This window comes from Myotis myotis, unplaced genomic scaffold (assembly GCF_014108235.1).
Source record: "Myotis myotis isolate mMyoMyo1 unplaced genomic scaffold, mMyoMyo1.p scaffold_m19_p_2, whole genome shotgun sequence".
NCBI classification, from domain to species: domain Eukaryota; kingdom Metazoa; phylum Chordata; class Mammalia; order Chiroptera; family Vespertilionidae; genus Myotis; species Myotis myotis.
In genome coordinates, this window is record NW_023416324.1 from 147,953,531 (window position 1) to 147,968,564 (window position 15,034).

A 15,034-nucleotide genomic window follows, 5' to 3' on the forward strand; every position below is an offset into this window, starting at 1 on the left:
AGCATTCCTCCCCTCGGACTCCAGCCTGAGGCCCCTCCCCTCCCCTCTTTTAACCTGGCTGAGCACAAATGTTCAGCTTTAGAAGTTATTTACTTACTGATGGTTACATCAGTAAGTAAATCACTTCTAAAGCTGAACATGTCGCAGGGAGCCCAGCGTTCCTCAACAGGGACTCTGGCCCCAGGCCCCTCCCCTTCTTTGGCAAGTCTGGGGCATGAACTCTGGCCCGAGGCACCTCCCCTCTCCTCCCTCCACACAGCTGGGCTGAATGCTGGGCTAGCGTTGCCAGGGCAAAGCTGCCAGTGTCCCGCCCCTGCCACTATGGACGCCACCATCTTTGTTGCTGAGTGATGGTTAATTTATATATTACTTTTTTATTAGATAGCATATGCATATATGCATAACCCATGGACACAGATAATAATGTGGCCCCTGGGGAGGGGGCAGGAGTAGAGAGGAGGGGGTCAATGGGGGAAAAAAGAACATCTGTAATACTTTCAACAATAAAGATAAGTTAAAACAAAAGAACATATATATGCATAGCCAATGTACTCAAACAACAGTGTGGTGATAGCCAGACAGAGGGAGGGTGGTGGGGGCTGGGTGGAGGTAAGTAAGGGGAGTTGGGAATGGGGCCTATCTGTAATAGTGTTAACAATAAATTTAAAAATAAGAATAAAGGTCCAGTTGGTGTGGCTCTGTGGTTGAGTGTCGACCAATGAACCAAGAAGTCATGTTTCAATTCCTAGTCGGGGCGCATGCCTTGATTGCAGGCTCCATCCCCAGTAGGGCATGTGCAGAAAGCAGCTGATCAGTAGTTGATGGTTCTATCTCTCTCTCCCTCTCCCTTCCTCTCTGAAATCAATAAAAATATATTTAAATAAAAGAAAAAAGAAAGTCTACATTGTAAGCTAGATTTTTAGTAGGAATGCTAACCCAAAGAATGTGAATATACTTTTATTCTAATGCATATCATCAAGTGATTGTCTAATTACTACGAGTTCCAAAAAAATAAAAAAAAAATGTTGCCCGTATTAAATATCATCAAAGAATGTAAGTAATCCTATCTGGATAACTAAATTGATTAGAGCGTCCTGACTTACAAAGGTTGCAGGTTTTATCCTTGGTCAGGACACAAACCAGAATCAACCAATAAATGCTTAAATAAGTAGAACAATAAGTCGATGTTTCTCTCATGTATTATATACATGAGTTTCTTTAATTGGCATTTTCTTTTATTTTTAATGAAATTTCTTATTATTTTCTTTCAAGTGTTATTTATTTATCTTTAAAAAATTTTATGTTCTGAAAATATCTAGCTAAATTTATCAGTATTTTCATTGTGAATTCTCTTAAAATCACTTCATTGAAATATGATTGACATACAAAATACTGTGTATTTAATGTATACAGCTTGTTGAGTTTGGAGATGGGTATAAACCTCTGAAACTGTCACCAAAATCCCTACCCTAAGCATATATATCAATTCCAAAAGTTTCTTCCTGCCCTGTTTATGTATGTATGTTTGTATGTGTGTATGTACTAGTATGTGATAAGAACACTTCATATAAGATTTACCTGCTTGGCAAATGTTTAAATATACAATAAGGTATTGTTAACTATAGAGGCTCTATGCTATAAAGAAGATCTCTAGGAAATATTTATCTTGCATGACTGAAACCTTGTACCTTTTGACAAACCTCGTGCCTTTCTATTTCCCTCTCCCCACAACCCCTGACAACCACCATTCTACTGTCTGCCTCAATGGGAGTGAGTATTTCAGGTTCTTCAAACTATGTAAAGGACAGTTCCTTGCTTTTGGAAAGTGAATTTAATTTCTCATCAGGGAGAGTGTTTATGAGCTATCATGACCTTTACAGAATGAAAAGCACACAACAGGAGGCTCACAGAGAGGAAAGGAATGATGAATGAAGATGTATGTGTGCATCACTTGGATTTATAATCTTGCTTATGAGCATGTCTTCATGTTTATTAAATATTTGAAGATAAATTATTTCTATACATTTGAATAATGACTAAAATATGGCAAGATGAAAGAAAGTTACTTAAATGTCAAAATTAGAAAGAGTGCTAAAGATCACTAAAAATGCATCCTTGCTTTGACCACATCTACTTGTTAGTAATTTATGTGGGTGAAACTAATGCCATCAAAACAATGACATTAAAGGAAAATGTTTGAAATTTTTATTGAAATATAACACATATATATAGAAAAATAAAACTAAGTATAAAGTTCATTAATATTTTGCTAGGTGAATACAGAGTCGGGCAAAAGTAGGCTTACAGTTGTATGTAAAACACAGAGTTTATTCTTGTATTATTATTTATTAACTATTGCATTATTTTCCATATAAGTAACTGTAAAGTTACTTTTGTCCCACCCTGCAAACCATAGTAGAGCATGCAGATCAAGAAATAATATATCAGCAGCGCAACAGAATCCCCCAAAGCTCTTCCTCAGTCACAACCATAAAAAATAAACATGAACCTAACTTTTAACACCATAGATTCTATGTTTAAATGTGTACTTTAATAAGTATAAAGTATATAAACAATTAGGTAAGGTTGTGGAGAAGCTGACTAATAGACATGAATGAGAAGATACAAGTGTCCATCTAAATTTAGTATATTTTTTTACAGAATATTAATTAGAGTTTAATATACAATTTCTCACTTGTAATTTTGGAAGTCCTTTATTGTAAAGATTGCTCTTTTGTCTGATAACAAACAGCAGCCACATTGTCAGTGCTTATTCTGGACCTCCAGGTTGGATAAATTCAATGTATTCTTGAGACACAAGTTTCCTTCTGTATTTCTGAGGTAATGTGTTTATCATTTCTGCGGTGTCAGGAGGACCCTGACGCATCAGCCAGTCTGGTGATTTACTTCCCTTAGACTGCTGTGAAGTTGAAGAAGAGTGAGATGGTCCTGCTGAGCTCAAAACTTCCGACACATTGGGTTTAGGATTATCTCCTCTGTCAGGGAGCATTATTAATGGAGCACGGGTGACTTTACCTGATGACCCTGCGAGCCAATACCATCTTGTTGCCCATCAAGACCCCAAACAACATATATTCTTTTTTTCTTGTTTTTGCATTTCATATAAATGAAGTCATATAGTATATACTTTATTTCTGACCTCTTTTGCTCTATATGTATTAGTTTTAGCTATTTTATTATGTGCATTTTTTAGTTTCTTTATTATAGCTGCTGCACAAAATTTTATTTGGAATATACCACAATTACTTTATTCACTATATTGTTGGATATTTGGGTAGATTCCAATATTGGGATATTATGAATAGTGCTGCTATAAACATTCTTGTATGTATCATCTGGTGAACAGATGTATGTATTTCTGTTGCATATATACCAAGGAGTTGAATTGTTAGATCATAGGATCAACCTATGTTCACTTTTCAAAGATATTGCCAGCCAATTTTTCTATATCGGTAAATCAATTTGCACTACCATCAGCAGTGTATGAGAGTTAGGTTTTGACTGCTCCACATTCCCATCAACAATTTATTTAGGTCGTTTTCAATTTTGCAATTCTTTTTATTTTTAATATATTTGTATTGGTTTCAGAGAGGAAGCGGGGAGAGAAAACTAGAACACCAATGATGAGAGAGAATCATTGAATGACTGCCTCCTGCACACACACTACTGGGGAATGAGCCCACAACCTGGGCATGTACCATGACTAGGACTCGAACCTTGACCTCCTGGTTCATAAGTCAATGCTCAACCTGAGCCACGCCAGCCAATTTTGCCATTTTTATTAATATATACAGGAATATTATGATTTTATTCTGTATTTTCTCACTAAATAATAAAATTGACTAATATGTTTTCATAGGTTTATTTTCTTAGACTAGAGGCCGGGTGCACAAAAATTTGTGCACTCGAGGGGGAGGGGGGTCCCTCAGCCCGGCCTGTGCCCTCTCACATTCTGGGACCCCTCAGGGGATGACCACCTGCTGGCTTAGGCCCGCTCCCTGGGGAATTGGGCATAACATGGCAATCAGACATCCCTCTGGAAGTCTGGCAGCCCTTGGGGGTTGTCCACTTGCCAGCGGGGAGCAGGCCTAAACTGCAGTCAGACATCCTTAGCGCTGCTGAGGAGGCAGGAGAGGCTCCCACCACCACCGCTGTACTGGCAGCCATCAGCCTGGCTTGTGGCTAAGCAGAGCTCCTCCCATGTGAGAGGGACCTGACCACCAGAGGGCAGCTCCTGCATTGAGAGTCTGCCCCCTGGTGGTCAGTGTGTGTCATAGTGACCAGTCATTCTCAGTCTTTCTGCTGTTAGGGTCAGTTTTCATATTACCCTTTTACTATATAAGATAGAGGCCTGGTGCACAGGAGGGGGCCGGCTGGTTTGCCCTGAAGGGTGTCCTGGATCAGGGTAGGGGTCCCGCTTGGGTGCCTGGCCAGCCTGGGTGAGGGGCTGAGGGCCGTTTTCAGGCTGGTGGGTGACTGAAGCTCCCAACATCTCCTTTTTTTTTTTTTTATCCTGGGATTTATTTACCTTCTATGGCTGTCACTGGAACTGAGAGCCGGCTTTAGCTCTGAGGCTTGGCTCCAGCTCTGAGACCTTGACTGCTGAAAGCAGGGATCTGGGTTTGCTTGGGTTTTATAATTGTAACACTGTTGCGATCCTGCTCGCTCCAGCTCTGACAGCTGAAAGCAGGTTTCTGGGGATTGTTTAACTTCTATAATTGCAACATAGTTGCTTAGAGTGCAAGCTCAGAGGCCGGCAGCTGCAGGCAGGGAACCTTGGCTTCCTCTGTCACTGGAGCAAGCAAGCCTCCTGTTCGCTTCAGCTGCCTGGCTGCCAGCCGCCATCTTGGTTGGCAGTTAACTTGCATATCTTGCTGATTAGCCAATGGGAAGGATAGCGAAGTTACGGTTAATTATCATTTTTCTCTATTATTAGATAGGATATCCTCTTTTGTGAAAAATATGTTATGTCTTTTGCTTAATTTTCTTAAGTTTTTTTTTATATATAGGAGTTTTATATATTTTGGATGGAAACCCTTTGACAGACATACATATTGTCAATGTCTTTTTGTAATGTGTAGGTTACATTTTCCATTTTAATGGTGCCTTTTAATAAATAGAAGTTTTAAATCCTAATATAGATGTACAGGTGAACACACATTCATTTTATTGTTGGTGTTTCCTTATTGCCTCTTAAGAAATCTTTGAGGTTCTAGCCTAGCTGGAGTGGCTCAGTGGTTGAGCATTGACCTATGAACCAGGAAGTTGAGGTTTAATTCCCTGTCAGAGCATATGCCTGGGATGTGGGCTTGATCCCCAGTGTGGGGCATTCAGGAGGCAGCCGATCAATGGTTCTCATCATTAATGTTTCTATCTCTCTCTCAAATCATAAGGAGAGAAGGGTCCCACCCTCATATCAGTGTTCTGGTGTTGTGAAGAAATGCCCCTATAAATTTTGGCTGTAAAAAAACAAATTGTGTTGCCGAAACTGGTTTGGCTCAGTGAATAGAGCATCGGCCTGTGGACTGAAGGGTCCTAGGTTCGATTCCGGTCAAGGGCATGTACCTGGGTTCCGGGCACATCCCCAGTGGGGGATGTGCAGGAGGCAGCTGATCGATGTTTCTCTCTCATCGATGTTTATAACTATCTCTCTCCCTTCCTCTCTGTAGAAAATCAATAAAATATACTTAAAAAACAAAAAACAAATTGTGGCTGAGTGAGATGGAGTACTTTTGGAATCCTGGGTGTTCCTCTTAAAAGGTTTGTGCAGAGCTATACTCGGACTCACTAGCTCTGAGCTCCAGTTCTGGAGTAGCAACTCAAAAGGTGACAGGGACACCTGGGGAGGAACTGAATTGTCTGGGTTCAGGGCGAGGGCTGGAGGGGCCACTTTCTCCCAGACAGATGTACTGGAAGAGGCCATTGTTCCTTTGCTGAGCCCTTCCCTAGCTAACACTGTTCACCCACCCCTAGTGATACCCTGAGACCCTGCCCCACCCCAGTTGTCAGCCCATCCAACCATTTCCAATGGCTTTTCCATACAAACAGCCTGTCTTGGCTCATGCTTTGGACATTCCTAAAATCTCTTAAACAAACAGATCTGGCCTTTGTGTAAACTCTACCACTTGCTAAGTGGACCCAGGCCTGGCACAAGTAGCAGCCAGCCTCAATTTGTAGCTTTTCCTCTCCCAATCACCTCCAAACCCAGCACAAGTAGCAGCCATCTGCAGATCACTCTGTAGCTCATGATAGATGGCCCTGGGAAGAGCACAGGTGGTGGTTGAACTTGTACCTCTAGGGAGGCCCCAGAGGCAGTGCAGCTTTAGACCACACCAGATTACAATCTCCTCCTCTGTGGTCACAGCCAGTTCTCACAGCTGGTAGACCTGAGGGTCAGTTCCTCCCAATGATGTGCCAACAGCAACCAAGCTCAACTAATCTACAAAGGGGGCACACAACCTACAAAGGGGACAAACCTGGAGCACCCAACTTGGGCGACTGGGCGGCTGCACAACTGGACCTTACATGTCACCTACTATATAAGGCCACGTTATTAAGTCAGGAAGACTTAGCAGCTTTACCTAATACATTGAAACGAGCACAGGGAAGCAGTCAAAATGAGGAAACAAAGAAACAGGTCCCAAATAAAAGAACAGAACAAAACTGCAGAAAAAGAAATAAATCAAATGAAGGCAGGAAAACTACAAGATACAGAGTTCAAAACAATGGTTATAATGATGCTCAATGAATTTAGTGAGAACTTCAACAGCAAAAAAAGAAAAAAGAAAAAAAGAACGAGGAAACTATATAAAAATAGAAAGAAAGAAATAAAGAAACAGTAGGAATTGAAGGGCACAGTAACAAATAAATAAGTTACAGGGAATGAACTATAGAGTAGATGCAGCAGGGAATAAGATCAGTGATTTGAAATATAAGGAAACAGACAACACTCAGAACACATAAAACATAAAGAACAAAAAATTTTAAAAAAATGAGGACAGACTGTCTTGACTCCATTGTATGTGGGAAAATTGGACAGATACATGCAAAAAAAAAAAAATGAAACTAGGTCTCCAACTTACACCATACACAAAAATAAACTCAAAATGGATAAAGGACTTAAATGTAAGATGGGGGACCATAAAAATCTTAGAGGAATCCACAGGCAGCAAAATCTCAGACATATGCTGAAGCAATATCTTCACTGATACAGCTCCTAGGGCAATGGAACCTAAACAGAAACTAAACAAATGGGATTACATTAAAATAAAAAGCTTCTGCACAGCAAAAGAAACCATCAATAAAACAACAAGAAAACTTACTGCATAGGAGAACATATTTGCCAATGTTATCTCAGATAAGGTTTTAATCTACAAAATTTACAGGGAACTCATACAACTTAACAAAAGGAAGATAAACAATCCAATCAAAAAATGAGCCAAGGACCTAAATAGACACTTTTTGAAAGAGAATATAAAGAAAGCCAAGAGACATATAAAAACATGCTCAAAGTCACTAACCATCGGAGAGATGCAAATCAAACAGACAATGTGGTACCATCTCACACCTGTCAGAATGGCTATCATCAACAAATGACAAGTGCTAGTGAGGATGTGGAGAAAAAAGAACCCTCGTACACTGCTGGTGGGAATGCACACTGTTGCAGCTACTGTGGAGAACAGTATGGAGTTTCCAAAAAAACTAAAAATGGAACTCCCATTTGACCTAGTGATCCCACTTCTAGGAATATATACCAAGAAACCAGAAACACCAATCAGAAAGGATATATGTATCCCTATGTTCATAGCAGCACAATTTACAATAGCTAAGATTTGGAAACAGCCTACTGGTAAGTGCCCATCAGTAGATGAGTGAATTAAAAAATGGTGCTACATCGACACAATGGAATACTATGCTGCTGTAAAAAGGAGGGAACTCCTACCACTTGCAACAGCATGGATGGGCCTGGAGAGCATTATGCCAAGGAAAATAAGTCAGTCAGAGAAATATAAATATCACATGATTTTACTCATTTTTTTAAATAAAATATTTTTATTGATTTCGGAGAGGAAGAAGGAGACAGAGATAGAAACATCAGTGATGAGAAAGAATGCTTTATTGGCTGCCTCTTGCATGCCCCACATGGGAATCGAGCTGGCAACCTGGGCATGTGCTCTTGATAAGAATCAAACCTGGGACCTTTCAGTCTGCAGGCCAACACTCTCTAGTCACTGAGCCAAAGCAGCTAGGGCAATCTTACTCATATGTGGAATATAATGAAAAACATAAACTGATGAACAAAAATAGTTCCAGAGACAGAGAAGCATCAATCAGACTGTCAAACCTTAGAGGGAAGGCAAGGGAGGGTGGGGGTAAGGGGGAGAGATCAATCAAAGGACGTGTATGCATGCATATAAACATAACAAATGGGGGGTGAGGGCACTAGTGGGGGGGAGGCAGACAAGAGGGGTTAAGGACATATATGTAATACCTTAATCAATAAAGAATAAAATAAATAAATGAGGATAGTGTAAAGAGCCTCCAGGACAACGTCAAGCATACCAACATTTGCATAATGGTGGTGGCAGGAGAAGAGAGAAATCAAGAAATTAAAAACATATTTGAAAAAATTACAATGAAAAATTTTCCTAACCTAGAAGCACAGAGAGTCCCAAATAAAATGAACTCAAAAAGGCCCACACCAAGACACATCATAATTAAAATGGCAAAGGTCAAAGACAAAGAAAGAATCTTAAAGGCAGCAAGAGAAATGCAGTTAATTACCTACAAGGGAATGTCCATAAGACTTTCAGCTGATTTCTCAACAGACGCTTACAGGTGAGAGCAGACTGGCAGTAAATATTCAAAAGCAAGGACCTACAACCAATTTTAAACTACCCAGCAAAACTATCATTTAGAATTAAAGGACAGATAAAGAGCTTTCCAGACCAAACAAAAAATAAAAGCTGTTCATCACTACCAAACCAGTATTATAATAAATGTTAAAGCATCTTTTTTTAAAGAAGATAAAAAATATTTAATTACTTTAACTTAATTTAGATTAAATTCTTCAATCAAAAGACATACTGAATGAATAACAAAACAAGACCCTTACATATGCTCACTTCAGATCAAGACACACACGCACACACACACACACTGAAAATAAAGGAAAAAATATATTTCATAAAAATGAAAACAAAACAAAAAATTGGTGTAGCAAAACTTATACCAGACAAAATAGACTTTAAAACAAAGGTTATAACAAGAGACAAGAAAGGGCCCAGAAACTCCATTTCTGGGTATTTATCCAAAGAAATCTAAAAGACTAAGTTGAAAAGACATATACATCCATATTTACACTTCAGCATTATTTACAAAAACCAAGGTATGGAGTAACTTAAGTGTCCATTAATAGATAAATGGATAAAGACAAGGTGGTACATATATACAATCCTATCTAATAAAAGAGAGACATGGTAATTAGCCATACATCCGCTACCCTTCCCATTGGCTAATCAGGGTGATATGCAAATTAATTGCCAGCCAAGATGGCGGCCAGCAGCCAGGCAGCTTGAAGTGAACATGAGGCTTGCTTGCTTCAGTGACGGAGGATTCCAACGTTCCCTGCCTGCCTTGCCGGCCTCTGAGATTACAGTTTGAAACATTTTTACAAATATAGAATCTAAACAAACTCCAGAAACCTGCTTTCAGCCAGCCGGGATCTCAGAGCTGGAGTTGAAACAGTGTATCCATTATAGAAATCAAACAAACGAGATACCTGCTTTCAGCAGCGGAGGCTTTAGAGCTGGAGCCAAGCCTCAGAGCTAAAGCTGGCCCAGAATAAAAAAAAAAAAAAAAAAGGAGCGGTTGGGAGCTTCAGTCACTTGCCAGCCTGAAAACAGCCCTCAGCCCCTCACCCAGACTGGCCAGGCACTCCAGTGGGGACCCCCACCCTGAAGGGTGTGTGACCAGCTGCAAACAGCCATCATACCCTCATCCAGGCTGGCCAGGCACCCAAGCGGGACCCCCACCCTCATCCAGGACACCCTTCAGGGCAAACCGGCCAGCCCCACCCATGCACCAGGCCTCTATCCTATATAGTAAAAGGGTAATATGCCTCCCAGCACCGGGATCAGCGGAGCCAAGAAGCCTCCCGGCACCAGGATCAGCATGACAGAGGGCAGCGCCCAAACCCCCTGATCGCCCTGTGGCTCTGTGTGTGACAGGGGGCGGGGCCACAACCTCCCTATCCACCCTGCTCTGTCCCTGACAGGGGAAGGCGCCCAACCCCCTGATCAGCCCTGCTCTGTGCCTGATAGGGGGGAGCTCCCCACCCCCTGATCGGCCCTGCTCTGTGTGTGACTGGGTGCAGTGCCCCAACACCCCCCCGCCCCCCATGGGCCCTGCTCTGTGTGTGACAGGGTAGAGCCATAACCTCCCCATTGGCCCTGCCCTGAGTGTGACAGTGGCGGCGCCCCAACTCCCATATCGGCCCTACTCTGTGAGCGACAGGGGGGAGCTCCTCAACCCCCTGATGGGCCCTCCTCTGTGCGTGACAGGGTATGGAGCCCCAACCCCCTGATGGGCCCCTGCTCTGTGAGTGACAGGGGGCGGCGCCCCAACCTCCTGATTGGCCCTGCTCTGTGCATGACAGGGGGTGGAGCCACAACCTCCCCATCGACCCTGCCTTGAGTGTGACAGGGGGCGGTGCCCCAACCCCCTAATCGGCCCTACCCTGAGCCTGACTGAGGGTGGCATCGCAACCTCCCAATCCGCCCTGCTCTGTGCATGACAGAGGGCGTCGCCCCAAATCCCCAATCGGCCCTGCTCTAAGCCCGACCAGGGGCTGCACCTAGGGATTGGGCCTGCCCTCTGCCACCTGGGAGCAGGCCTAAGCCAGCAGGTCGTTATCCCCCGAGGAGTCCCAGACTGCGAGAGGGCACAGGCCGGGCTGAGGGACCCCCCCCCCCTCCCGAATGCACAAATTTTTGTGCACTGGGTCTCTAGCATATTAATAAAAAGGAATATGTAAAATTGTTACATAATTTTTAAATCCTCTACTTACATCTTGTACCATAATGATTCTATCTAGTTATGCTTAGTCATAGTAATCAAAGATTAATCATAAAAAGCCTGCTGATATAAGGAGCTTATCTTCATTAAACCTGTTTATGCAGTTAAGGTGGTTCAGTGGGTGTAACAAAGAAATGCTTAAAATTTTATGCTGAGAACAAAATAGAAATCTAATAAATACTTGTTTATTAACTGATTTAAAGTCTATTCCATATGTCATTTCTTAATTCTGCTTTCTAAATATGTTATTTTCTACTAATTTTTAAAATCATTACCATGCAATAGAAGGAAGATTATTCTCAAATCAACAAATATTTTTCTATATTTCAGGGTATGTTTTTTGGAAAATAGAGGGGTATACTAGTAAAAAAGGAATATTGTATTTGTGGGACTTTGCAGTGAATGTCATTTGTACAAATTGTCATACCCTGAAATATGACAACTACATGTAATAAATGCTTATCAAAAGTGGTTAACCTATATAAAGTGGAAAATAATCTATTCCTAGATATATTAAGTATCTTTCATTCTTATTTACTTAATTTCAGTAAACATATTGAATATTTTTCTGAAATATACAAGATTATGTTATATATAGTATATCTATACAACAATATGTATATGTAAAGTAAACATTTAGACTTTGGATTTCTATTTCATACATACATATATGTGCACACATACACACACACACAAATATATGGGTGATTAGCCGACATTTGGACAAAATGTCCATGGAAACATTTGGTGCACGCTAAAAGGTCTTTGATGTTTGGTCCTGTCTAAAAGCATCCATGTTCATATTTTGTCTATGCTAAATGTTCTTTGATATTTGGTTCTGTCATAAACATTCATACTTACAAAATGTCGCTGGGTTCAGATAACCCATAATGTTTATTTATAGTTCTGGGGACATATGTAATACTTTCAGTAATAAAGGTTAAAAACATACTGTCCTATTGCATTGGTTCAATAATTGTCCTATGGCTATATTTCCAATGATAATCCTTGGTTTGGTAGCCTGGTTGGTAATGGAATACACGGTTAGGTAGATGGGCTGGCATTGGACCAAGTGTCTCTATGGATATTTTGGGCAGGGCCAAATGTCTTTCAAGGGTATGTATAAAATAGAAAACTAAGCTGAACATTTACTATAATAAAAGTCTTGTTTATATCACTAAGGTGAATTCATCATATATTATATAATCATACAAGAGGCCCGGTGCATGAAATTTGTGCAGGCGGGGGCTCTCAGCCCAGCTTGCACCCTCTCTAATCTGGGACCCCTCAGGAAATATCCGACTGTCGATTTAGGCCCGATCCAGAGGTTTAGGCCCTGGATCGGGCCTAAATCAGCAGTCAGACATCCCTCTCACAATCCAGGACCACTGGCTCCTAATTACTCACCTGCCTGCCTGCCTGATTGCTCCTAACTTGCCCCTCTACCAGCCTGATCACCTCTAACTGTCTCTGCCTGCTGACCTGATTGCCCTAACTGCCCCCCTGCCAGCCTGGTTGCCCCCAACTGCTCCCTCTGCTGGCTTGGTCACCCCACACAGCCTGCTCTCAGTCATTTGGTCGTCCCTCACTAACCCCCCTGCTGGCCTGGGCACCCCATGCAGCCTGCTTCTCAGTCGTTTGGTTGTCCCCCACTAACCCCCTGCTGGCCTTGTTGCCCCACTCAGCCTGTTTGGTCGTCCATTCAATTGTTTCGAATGTGATGGCCCCTGTTCTTTATAAATATAGATTATGATGTAGAATACTGAAGGTCCCATGAAGTTAAATATCAAGACATTGTTTAAGCTTTGGAAAAACTCATTCTCTGCTTGTTGTTTTCAGTGAATATTTTAGACACAAGACAAGTCTACCTTTCTTCTATGTTATTCCAAATATTTACAAATTTTTGCTCATAGACATTTTAATCTCATCACATTTATAATTATTTGTTTAAAATACCATTAGAGAAATTATAGAGCACATTTTTGAAGTGGAACTATGTTTTCTGTCTTCAGCACCTCAAGCTCTGATCTTTTCTGTCTGCCTTGATGTGACCCTACATGACAAAGATAGTTTATAAAGTCATGCAAATTAATTCCAAACAATAGTTAGCTTTATCATTTATCACTAGTGGGCATACACCTGAGAAATTTAGTGGAAGGCAGCTGTGTTACATATGATGCTGTTAGTTTTGGCAGTCAAGACAAAGAAGTTCCACTGAGGCTGACTACTTTAGATTCCTTGTCCACAGTGATAGAGTATGGTGGTATCTGTTTAATATCTCTTACATTTTGTTTCCTTTCAGTTGGGGCTTGTCCTCTTTTCATACAAAAGGTTTGTCCTCTTATGTGAAGAGTTCTTTATATAACAAACAAGAAACTCAGTCTTTCAGCCTTGGCTGATGTTGGATAGGGTAATGTGCAGAATGTGTCTAGGAGTCTCCACTATTCCTTTATCTAAATCCATAGCTCTATGAAAGCTTCTAACCCTTTAATTACTTTGTATTTTCCCATACCAGTATTTGTTTATGCTTATTTCACCTAAAACTCCCTCTTCCATACTCAGCATGTAAGATCTGACTCAAATCTCAGATCACCCAAGAACATTCCTCTGATCATACTTAATGAACATTTATTCCTATTAACTCTTCTAGACCTTATTCTTGACAACACATAATTTAAATTTTTTTTTAATTTATCTCTATTGTTGAAAGTATTGCAGATGTCCCTTTTTTCCCCATTGACCCCTTCTACTCCACCCCTCCCCTCTCCCCAGGCCTTCACCACACTATTGTCTGTATCCATGGGTTATGCATATATGCATGTAAGTTCTTTGGTTGATACTCTCTAATACTAAAGTTATCCTCACGTTTTTGCTTGCTCCATTTTGCTGTTTCCATTTCTACTTTTGGAGTACAAGGTTTATAATTTATATTTATTTGCATCCCTCTCAATATCAAGCACAATATCATTCCTGTGAAGGTTAATTAATGTGCTGGATGATCCATATTACATGGTAAATAAAATCAAGCTCAGTTTGTAACTTCTAGATTAAAACAGACAAATATTTACATGGTTTCATGCTTGAGAAACATTTCTGAAATTCTCTATGTAAGCAAATTCTCTGTATCTTTTTTTTTTTTTTTTTTTTTTTTGTCAAAATCTTGAGTGGTTCATTACCCACAAGCTGTAGTGTAATAATGGTATGTCCTGGAACAAAGAAGTAGGATCCAGTTATGGAAATTAGAATTGGCAAAGAATTGTGGTTCTGCAAATATCTGTGTATATAAAAGCCTAAGTGACTGAATGACTGAATGACCAGAACAACCGGAGCGATCGGTCACTATGATGCGCACTGACCACCAGGAGGCAAGAGCTTCCCCCTGGTGGTCAGTGCGCTCCCACAGCAGGAGTGCCACTCAGCTGACCAACCCGTCCCAGTGGCCCACCAGCCCGGTGGCAGCAACTCACTCCCTCAGTAGTCCTGCAGGTCCAATTTCCTGAGAATGGGCCAGGCACTGATGGACCAGTTCCACCGGCCTCTTGGGAGTTGGCCTTGGGCACCACAAGGAAGAAACAATATAAAAGCGGCCTCCAGGTGGCTCCCAACAACCAGTGCAAATGTCAGCGGGACAGATTGGATCCCATGCTGGCAAGGGTGTCCAACTGCCTGCCCAGAGGGCTGATTGCCTCCCTACCCTCCCCAACCCCCTGGGTACCCCACCCATGCATGAATTCATACACTGGGCCTCTAGTGTGCTCATAAAAACACATTGGGCCTGGTTGGCATGGCTCAGTGGTTTAGCATTGACCTAGGACCGGGAGGTCAAGGTTCAATTTCAGTTCAGGGCACATGCCTGGATTCCGGGCTCGACTCCCAGTAGGGGTGCTGGAGATAGCTGATCAATGATTCTCTGTAATCATTTATGTTTCTATCTCTC

The 15,034-nt window shown here is 41.4% G+C and overlaps 1 pseudogene; it reads right to left on the reverse strand.

Annotated features, from left to right (window-relative positions):
- Positions 1-2,770: 2,770 nt before the first annotated feature.
- Positions 2,771-3,074, reverse strand: LOC118675909 (annotated as a pseudogene).
- Positions 3,075-15,034: the final 11,960 nt, after the last annotated feature.